The following is a 10,869-nucleotide window of genomic DNA, read 5'->3' as shown; positions in this document are numbered from 1 at the left end:
TTAAAGGGCTCTTTAAATTGATTTCTTTACTCCACCTCTGACGAGGGTATTAGTGCTGAAATCGGCCTTGTCAGATTGAATTTGGGGTAGTGTGGATGTAATTTGACACTATTGGCCTATGCGAGCTATCCCAGAATGCTCCATTGTGACCGCTCACAATGCTTTCAACTCAGATGCACTGGCCAGGTATACAGGAAAAGGCCTGCAAACTTTTGAATCTCATTTCCTGTTTGGCCAGAGTGGCAAAGTGCAGGTGAATGCAGATCTCATCAGCAGAGGTGACCATGATGGAGTCTCACAATCGCAAAAGAGCTCCAGCATGGACTGAACGGGAGGTACGGGATCTATTCACCATATGGAGAGATGAGTCCATGCTAGCTGAACTCCGTTCCAGTAAACAAAATGCCAAAACTTTAGAAAAAGTCTCAAAGGACATGAAGGACAGAGGCCATAACAGGGACACACAGCAATGCTGTGTGAAAATTAAGGAACTAAGGCAAGCCTATGTAAAAACCAGAGAGGCAGATGACAGCTCCAGATCAAAGCCCCGAACATGCCACTTCTATTATGAGCTGCGTGCCATGCTAGGGGGTGCAGCCACCACTACCCCAACCTTGTGCTTTGACTCCGTCAATGGAGAATCACACAACAGGGAAGCGGGTTTTGGGGATGAGGAAGATAATGATGAAGAAATTTAGGATAGCTCACAGCAAGAAAGCAGAGAAACCAGTTTCCCCAACAGCCAAGATATGTTTTTCAACTTCGACCTGGAGCCAGTAACCCCCGAACCCACCCAAGGCGTGCTCCCACATCCTGAAGATGGAGAAGATACCTCTGGTGAGTGTTCCTTTGTAAATATTACACATGGTTTAAAAGCAAGCTTGTTTAATGATTAATTTGCCCTGGCATTCAGGGCCAGTACAGCTACTGGAAAAGTCTGTTAACGTGTATGGGGATGGAGCAGAAATCCTACAGAGACATCTCCATAAAGCTCTCCTGGATGTACTCCCAAAGCCTTTGCAAAAGGTTTCTGGGGAGGGCGGCCTTATTCCATCCCCCATAGTAGGACACTTTACCACGCCAGGCCAGTAGCATGTAGTCTGGAATCACTGCATAACAAAGCATGGCAGCATATGATCCCGGTGTTTGCTGGGATTCAAACAACATCTGTTCTTTATCTCGCTGTGTTATCCTCAGGAGAGTGATATCATTCATGGTCACCTGGTTGAAATAGGGTGCTTTATTAAGGGGACATTCAGAAGTGCCCATTCCTGCTCAGCTGTTTGGCTGTGGCTGAACAGAAATGCTCCCTGCTGTTAGCCATGCAGTTTGGGAAGGGGTGAAGCATGAGTGATCTCTCACACCAAACCGACCTCAATACAAAAGGCAAAATGCGACCTTGTAACAAAAGCACATGTGCTATGTAATGTAAACAGCAAGGTTTAACATGAAAGAGTGTATCTATTTTTCTCTAAAATGTGTCTTTTTAACTACCACTCTCCCTTTTCCTCCACCAGCTACAAATGTTTCTCCTTTGCAAAGGCTAGTGAAGATTAGGAGGTGAAAAAAATGTATTCGGGATGAAATATTATCTGAGCTCCTGGTGTCCTCCCACAGTGACAGAGCACAGCAGAATGTGTGCAGGCAGATATTGTCAGAGTGCAGGAAAGCATAATATGAATGTGAGAAGAGGTAGCAGGCTGAAGAGAGTAAGTGGCTGGCTGAAGATGATAGGTGGTGTTAGCTTGCTGACAGAAGGCAAGAGTCGATGCTCAGGCTGCTGGAAGATCAAACTCATATGCTCCAGCATATGGTTGAGCTGCAGGAAAGGCAGCAAGAGCACAGACTGCCACTACAGCCCCTGTGTAACCAACAGCCCTCCTCCCCAAGTTCCATTGCCTTCTCACCCAGACACCTAAGAACATGGTGTGGGGGCCTCTGGCCACCCACCCACTCCACTCCAGAGGATTGCCCAAGCAACAGAAGGCTGGCCTTCAATAAGTTTTAAAGTGCAATGTGGCCTTGTCCTTCCCTCTTTCCCAACCCCACCCGGTACTTTCCTCCTCCCCTACCCCTCCCAGAATACCTTGGCAGTTATCCCCCTATTTGTGCAATGAATTAATAAAGAATGCATGAATGTGAAGCAACAATGACTTTATTGCCTCTGCAAGCAGTGATCGAAGGGGGGAGGGGAGGTGGCTAGCTTACAGGGAAGTACAGTGAACGAAGGCGGGGGGGTGGGGGTGGGGCTTCATCAAGGGGAAACAAACAGAACTTTCACACCATAGCCTGGCCAGTAGTGAAACTGGTTTTCAAACCTTCTCTGATGCTTACCTGTCATAAACAGATAGCTAAGGGTTAATGTCTCTTTCACCTGGAAAGGGTTAACAAACAACACCTGACCAGAGGACCAATCAGGAAACAAGATACTTTCAAATCTCAAGGGAGGGAAGCCTTTGTTTGTGGGATAACAATGGGAATATTGGTTTCGCTGAGGTCTATCCGAGTCAGTAAACTGCAGCAAGCAGCTTTTAAATGTCCAAATGCACATTCTACCACCATTCTGCACTTGCTCAGCCTATAGTTGAACAGCTCCTGACTACTGTCCAGGCTGCCTGTGTATGGCTTCATGAGCCATGGCATTAAAGGGTAGGCTGGGTCCCAAGGATAACTATAGGCATTTCAACATCCCCAATGGTTATTTTCTGGTCTGGGAAGAAAGTCCTTCCTGCAGCTTTTGAAACAGACCAGAGTTCCTGAAGATGAGCGTCATGTACCTTTCCTGGCCATCCCATGTTGATGTTGGTGAAAATGTCCCTTGTGATCCACCAGTGCTTGCAGCAGCATTGAAAAGTACCCCTTTTGGTTTATGTACTGCTGGCTTGGTGCTCGGTGCCAAGATAGGGATATGGGTTCGTCTATTGCCCCCACCACAGTTAGGGAATCCCATTGCAGCAAAGCCATCCACACTATGACCTGCACATTTCCAGAGTCACTACCCTTGATATCAGCAGCTCTTTGATTGTGTTGGCTACTTGGATCACAGCGCCCCCACAGTAAATTTGCCCACTCCAAATTGATGCCAGACTGACCGGTAGCTGACTGGCATTGCAAGCTTCCACAGGGCTATTACCACTCGCTTCTCAACTGTGAGGGCTGCTCTCATCTTGGTATTCTGGCACTTCAGGGCAGGGGAAAGCAAGTCACAAAGTTCCATGAAAGTGCCCTTATGCATGCAAAAGTGTCGCAGCCACTGGGAATCGTCCCAGACCTGCAACACTATGCGGTCCCACTAGTTGGTGCTTGTTTCCCGGGCCCAGAATTGACATTCCACAGCATGAAGCTGCCCCATTAACATCGTGATGTGCACATTGCCAAGGCCCGTACTTTGCAAGAAGTCTCTGTCCATGTCTGTGTCCTCATCACTCTCATCATCGTGCCTCTGTTGTCTCCTCGCCTAGTTTTGCTTTGGCAGGTTTTGGTTCTGCATAATGCACATGGTGTTTACAGTGCTCTGCTGCGGTGATCGGAGCGGGCTCCATGATCCCAGTGCTATGGCGTCTGGGCTGAAAAAAGGTGCGAAACGATTGTCTGCTCTGATGGAGGGAGGGGTGACTGACGACATGGCTTACAGGGAATTACAGTCCACAAAGGGGGTGGCTTTGCATCAAGGAGAAACAAACGTCATACAGAATGGCCCCCTCAAGGATCGAACTTAAAACCCTGGGTTTAGCAGGGAGGGAGGGAGGAAGCAATGAATACAAAACAAATCAGGTCTATTTCTTGTTTTGATCCACTCCATCTATCTTTTATATCTTTAGGGAGGCAGCAGATGATGCAGTTCGATTGCTAGCCATCGTCATCTGCTGGGCACTAGGCAGAAGATGCTGCATTACGACTGCTAGCCATCATCATCTTCTGGGTGCTCAGAAGAAGATGGGAATGACCTGGCTGAGTCACTCCCATGTCTGCCCAGGCACCCCAACTGACCTCACCGAGGTTGGTTAAAAGAATACCCAGGAATACGATGATGGTGGCTACCAGTCGTAATGCACCATCTGCTGCCAAAAGGCAATGAGCTGCTGCTGTGTAGCAATGCAGTCCCATGTCTGCCAGCACCCAGGAGACTCATGGTGATGGTCAGCTATGGACTCCATGCTTGCCATGGTGTCTGCACAGATAACCCAGGAAAAGAGGTGCGAAATGATTGTCTGCCGTTGTTTTCACGGAGGGGGGTAAAGGAGTTGATGACATGTACCTAGAATAACCCGTGACAATGTTTTTGCCCCACCAGGCATTGGGATCTCAACGCAGAATTCCAATGGACAGCGGAGACTGCGGGAACTGTGGGATAGCTACCCACAGTGCAACACTCCAGAAGTCGACGCTAGCCTCGGTACTGTGGACGCAGTCCATCGACTTAATGCACTTAGAGCATTTTTTGTGGGGACACACAATCGACTGTATAAAAATGATTTCTAAATAAATGACTTCTATAAATTCGACCTAATTTCATAGTGTAGACATACCCTTAGATGCAGCTGTTCTTTAATGGTACCTCTTTGGCCCCAAGTTTTAAAGATGTGATTCTTCAAGCACACTATCACCTGGGTTAAGAGGTGGGATATCACAGGCCCTTTTTTCAAAATAATATTTTCTGCTTCCACTTCTGATTTTCTTTCATCTTCCGTATGTTTTCATTGTCATGAGATTTCAGGAAGTTATCAGTAATTGGTGAATTATATTTGATCCTTCCTCCCAGTAGCAGCTGAGCTGGAAAAGAGCCATTCTCCATAGGTGTACTATAAATCAGTAAAGCTTTATATAAGTCACAATCACTGTCAAAAGTCTTTTTTCATAAGGTTCTTTACCATCCATACAGACCTGACCACAAATAATTTGACTAGGGATTAATCTATAGCAAATTGCCTAAAATCTGTGCTGGAAAATTTGTGGTGCATTATCACTAATGACTTCATCTGAAATTCCATGTCTGGAAAGTATTCCTTTCATGCTGGCTACCACTGACTTACTGCTGGTACTATGCAATGTTCAAACTTCTGGATACAAAGAATAATAATCTGTGGCTATTAAATAATCCTTTGATTGCCAGGTAAATAAATCAGTGCCTACCTTCTCATTAGGCCTTTGTGGAACTGGATGAAGTCTCAATGGCTCTGCCTGTTGGCGAGGCTTGTATTTCAAGCATGAAAAAAGCTGTTTCCTTCCACATTAGTAATGTCATGATTGATCCGTGGCCAGTGCATCATCTTTCATATTCATTGCTTTGATTTCTGATTTCCAAAATTATCTTCTGTAGCATTTCTTTCTGGAGGTTTGAGGCAGCCTTGCTGCCCTTGAAAATAATCCCATCTATTATAGTAAGTTCAGGTCTGCAATTCCAATGGTCTTACCCTTGGACAGCAACTGCCTATTTCTTCAGGCCACCCTTTAATTATTACTTCTTTAAGGATCCTGAATGACTTGTCTTTCTGTATGTCCCCTCTTATTTGTTGCAGTTTTTTGTTAGCTATAGGAATAGACTGTACAATCAGATCTATATAGGCTTGCATCTCTATCTCTAAGATCTTCTATGGTTTCTTAGTGGAAGTCATCGCTCTGGAAAGTGCATCCTCAGTAAACATGAATTTACTGAGTATCAGAGGGGTAGCCGTGTTAGTCTGGATCTGTAAAAGCAGCAGAGAATCCTGTGGCACCTTATAGACTAACAGAAGTTTTGGAGCATGAGGTTTCGTGGGTGAGTACCCACTTCATCAGACTGACGAAGTGGGTACTCACCCACGAAAGCTCACGCTCCAAAACATCTGTTAGTCTATAAGGTGCCACAGGATTCTCTGATGAATTTACTGGGTATATAGGTCTCAACTGAATCATACTTCTGCAGCTTTATCATCATTCTTTGAATCCTTAAGGTACATTCATTTAGCAGTTTGCCATATAAAGTTATCGCGGCTTGTGGTACACTTCAGCATCCACTGTCTGGCCATAAATATATTAATTTAATCTCTCACAGGCAAACAGTGTTTCTAAATCTGGTTTCGACATCAGTCAGTGATTTGGATGCATATGCCACTGGTTGCTAACAATCATTGTGTTTCTATAAAATCACTGCACCTAACCCAGACTGTAAAGCCCCTGCTGAAATTTTAATAGGCCTGCTTGGCACATAAAACTTCCATACTGGCTCTTGCATCAGTTGTTCAAACCTTCCCATAATTCTTCCTGTTCTTCACCCCAATACGATTCATTTTTATTTTCTAGGAGTTTCCTCAAAGCTGCTGCTTCTATAGATAGATTAGTTATGAATTTTCCAAGATAATTAACCATTAAAATAAAATGTTGGACATGTTTCTTTGATTGGGGATATGGCATCATTTCAACAGTCAAAATCTCTGTCTTATCAGGTTTTACATCTTCATTGGAAATTATATCGCCAATAAAAGTCAGTTTTGTAATCCCTAGACCACATTTCTCTGTATTGAATTTCAAATTCACAATACCAGTTGCATCCAGGACATCCCAAAATCAAGTCATGCTCCTCTTTAGTTGAGCACCAGAAGATGGTGTTATTCATTGACATAATTAATATGTTCATAGATCATAGGCTTTGTTTTGTAGTACTGGTGCTGAAGCTACACCGAAGGGTAGATGTAAGAATCTGTATCTTCCAAATGGGATATTAAACGTGCATAGTTCTGAGTTTCTTCAGTTAATTTTAGCTGCCAAAATCCTGAAGATTTACTGAAATACTGTGCATTCACAAATTGAGCCATAATCTCATCTCTGGTTGGCAGTTTCAAATGTTATTTTTTTATAGCCTTGTTGAGGTCTCTTGGATCTAAAGCATACATGTAGCTGGGCATTATTTTTCTCTGCAATTATTAGGGACCTCACCTATTCTATTGGCTCCTCATTTTTTTTGCATTCCTTGTATTGCTTCCATTCTTGCAATCTCAGCCTTGAGTTTCTCACAGAGTGCAAATGGCACTGTCATAAACAGAGAGTTAAGGGTTAATGTTTCCTTTACATGTAAGGGGTTAACAAACAGTGAAACCGGGAACACCTGACCAGAGGACCAATCAGGAGACAAGATATTTTCAAATCTCGGTGGAGGGAAGTCTTTGTTTGTGTATTCTTTTCTTTGTCTGTTGTTCTCTCTGGGTTCTGAGAGTGACCACACGTACCTACAGGCTCTCTAATCTTCTGTTCAAATTTAGTAAGTACAAAGGTAGTCCTGTAATTGCAAAGCCATCAGTCCTTTGTTTAGTCCAGAGCTGATGGTGTCAAATTTACAGATGAATGAAGCTCAGCAGTTTCCTCTTGAAGTCTGGTCCTGAAGTTTTTTTGCTGCAGGATGGCCACCTAAGCCTGCTTAGTGTGGCCAGGGAGGTTGAAGTGCTCTCTCTACAGTTTTTGTATATTGCCACGCCTGATATCTTGTGGTTCCATATCCTTTTCCGTAGTGACTGTCCATTTGGCCGATGTACATAGCAGAGGGGCATTGCTGGCATATGATGCGTATATTACATTGGTGGACGTGCAGGTGAATGAACAGTGATGGTATGGCTGATCTGGTTAGGTCCTGTGATGGTGTCGCTGGTGTAGGTATGTGGCAGAGTTGAATCGAGGTTTGTTGCCATGGATTGGTTCCTGAGGTAAGAGTTACTCTGGTACGGTGTGCAGTTGCTGGTGGAATTGCAAGGATTGGCCTGCCACCCAAGACCGTGAAAGTTGGGGATCATTGTCCAGGATGGGTTTGTGATTCTCTGATGATGCGTTGGAGAGGGTTTTTAGCTGGGGGCTGTATGTGAATGACCAGTGGAGTTCCTGTTGGTTTCTTTCGTTGGGTTTGTCTTGCAGTAGGAGGCTTGTGGATACACGTCTGGCTCTATGATTTGTTTCCTAATTTCCTCGTGCGGGTATTGTAGTTTTGAGAATGCTTGGTGGAGTTTTGTAGGTGTTGGTCTCTGTCTTGAGGGGTTAGAGCAGATGCGGTTGTACCTCAGTGCTTGGCGGTAGACAATGGATGCGTGGTGATTGCCGGGAATGGAACTGGAGGCATGAAAGGTAGCATAGCGGTCAGTAGGTTTCAATATAGGTGGTGTTAATTTTTTGACCATCACTTATTGTGCACCGTGGTGTCTAGAAAGTGGACCTCCTGTGTAGATTGGTCCAGGCTGAGGTTGATGGTGGGGTGGAGTTGTTGAAATCGTGGTGGAATTTTTCTAGAGTCTCTCCCATGGGTCCAGATGATGAAGATGTCATCAATGTAGCGTAGGTAGAGAAGGGGCGTGAGTGGACGAGAAGCTGAGGAAGCATTGTTCCAGGTCAGCCATAAAATATTGGCGTATTGTGGGGGCCATGCGGGTGCCCATAGCCTGCACTGATCTGGAGATATATATTGTCATCAAGATGATGGGGTGTCTCGGGCATTGGCACTCTCACTGAAGGACTGTCCCGCTATGTGGACTCACTACTCCAGACCCTTGCCACCAGCACTCCCAGCTATCTCCGTGACACCACTGATTTCCTGAGGAACTACAATGCATTGGTCACCTCCCAGAAAACACCATCCTGCCACCATGGATGTAGAGGCTCTCTACACACTCTCTACACAAACATCCACACACAGATGGAATACAAGCTGTCAGGAACAGTATCCCTGATGATGCCACGCACCATGGCTGGCATGACGGCTCTAGTGCCTAATATACTCACATACAACTTTTCAAGTTTGATGACAATATATATCTCCCAGAATCCGTTGGCACTGCTATGGCACCCGCATGGCTAGGTTTGTCGATAGTCATGCCTGTTTTGCATGAAGGTGGAGTTGGTAGCCAGGAATAAGAGTTCAGGGTCGAGTTGAGTCAGAGGCCAGAGGCCAGAGCCAAAGTCAGAAGTGAGGATCTGAGCTGCAAGATCAGAGGTGATTGTCAGGAGTGTAATGAGTGACGTTGGGCTAGGGCTGAGTTCCAAGACCTGAACTATCACAGCATGTGCCAAAAGGTTTGAGAAGCCAACCAACTATTTTGTACTTCAAGTTTAGAGGCTGGTCTGTGACTCCTCCCACCAGTCAAGGTAGTGTAGCCAATCCAGCAGTGTAGCCAATCCATCGCATCTTATAACAGTACCAACTTGCATTTATTAACGTTGTCCAGAGACGGCTTTGGTGCAAGCCTTGTTTCCTAGCACTTGATTATTGAAATCTGTATAAGAATAATAGAAAAGGATCCTGTGAATACAGGAAAGGATTTGCTTTCAGTGAAAATATCTAGCTTCTTATATAGTTTTACATCAGTCAGTCTCAAGGGCAGGTGGGAAAATGTCCTAATTAACCTTATTTAGATGTTAAAATGGAACATGGTTATGGCCATCCCAACACTTGACGATGAAAGGAAATAACGACAAAATCAATCATCATGGTGGTTTGGTAGTACAGGTCCACCTCGCCAGATAGATAGTAGAGCACATCTGCTTCCTGGGCTCACCTGCAGGACCTCAGCTTGGGCTCTTCATGATGGACTGCAACCAGCCTGAACCTGGCTTCTCCAGACTGAGTGGTTGTGGGCAGAGTTCTCCAGCTATCAGCAGGAATGCTGAATTTCTGAGACCTTGCTTGATCTTGTTGCTGTAAATCGGAGCTTGGTTCTTCCTCTGGGTTGCGGCATTCTTGAGTTAGCGCATAGAGCAAACAGCCTTTCGAAGATTGTCCAGAGGCATACACATCCAATGTGTTCCACGCCTGAGGCACTGTGAGTGTCCATGTAGGTCTAATAGAACTGTAGGCCAGTTCATCTCAAGGATCTTGTTGTAAGTCATCCGTTGGTCCAAGGACACCAAAGATTTGTCTGAAGTCAGGAAGTGGATTAGCATGTTCACATCTTATGCTCCTGTTGGAGTAGGTATCCGCTTTCACAGCACAAAGGAGGGTCCTGAGGACAGAAAGCTGATTAAATGGACACCTTTGTGTTCCAGGGTTAGCAGCAGCAGTTTGTATCCAGACACATGAGGAAATTTGCAAAAGCGTGACCGTGCTTTGCCAATTCCAACATCAATCTCCATGAGGCTCAACGTGAGCTGGTTAGGTTTTAGCTGTCCAGCAGATAGGATCCACACATGTCCGAGCTTTCATCTATTGATGTACGAAGATTCTTACGGCTGGAACAGTTGGTCCCTGTGACATATGCACAACTAGTTCTCTTTATACTGTTCATCATGAACAACTTATACAAGCATCAGAGAAACTTTTCATCACGATCAGCAACTCTCACCAGGTGAGTTAGAGATGAATATAGCTCATCTGCAAAGCGTAGATTTTCCGAACAGTTGAGCGCGGTGGCATCGCCTTCTGGCCTCTGAAATCATCTGATGCTGAACAAGCTACTTCTCCTTCAATTTCAGACTATTGTCTAGCTGGCCCAGTCCCTATCCCACTCGCCTGCTCCAATGTTGGCTTCACCTGCGCCACCTCTTTACTCCATAAAACAACTCACAAACCCTGAGATAAGCTAGTACTTCCTGACAAAAACGAACGCTGGCCATCACCAGCCAGCACTTTGCAAGAATGGCACCATCCAGAAATATTCCCAAATCCCACATTCTGTCAGGCCATAACACTTCACAATATCTAAAAATGGCCAGCACCTGAACAAGCAGAAGCGCCATGCTCTCTCTTCTTCATGTGATTTGCAGTTGTTGTCACCTACAGTGGGGACAAGAAGTGAAAGTCGGTTGCATTGTCACCAAAGGATGAATACTACAAACATGGTGAGGGAAACTATATTCATGAATCTTAAGCGCCTCACATTTCAATTTCTGATGCCAACATTCTCTGACTGTTAATCA

The 10,869-nt window shown here is 45.1% G+C and overlaps 1 pseudogene; it reads left to right on the top strand.

Annotated features, from left to right (window-relative positions):
• Window positions 1–284: 284 nt before the first annotated feature.
• Window positions 285–2,026, top strand: LOC142046256 (uncharacterized; annotated as a pseudogene).
• The last annotated feature ends 8,843 nt before the right edge of the window (window positions 2,027–10,869 follow it).

This window comes from Chelonoidis abingdonii, chromosome 1 (assembly GCF_003597395.2).
Source record: "Chelonoidis abingdonii isolate Lonesome George chromosome 1, CheloAbing_2.0, whole genome shotgun sequence".
Taxonomy (NCBI): Eukaryota; Metazoa; Chordata; order Testudines; family Testudinidae; genus Chelonoidis; species Chelonoidis abingdonii.
Note: the sequence above shows the minus strand (reverse complement) of the source record. Positions and strands in the feature narration are given on the sequence as shown.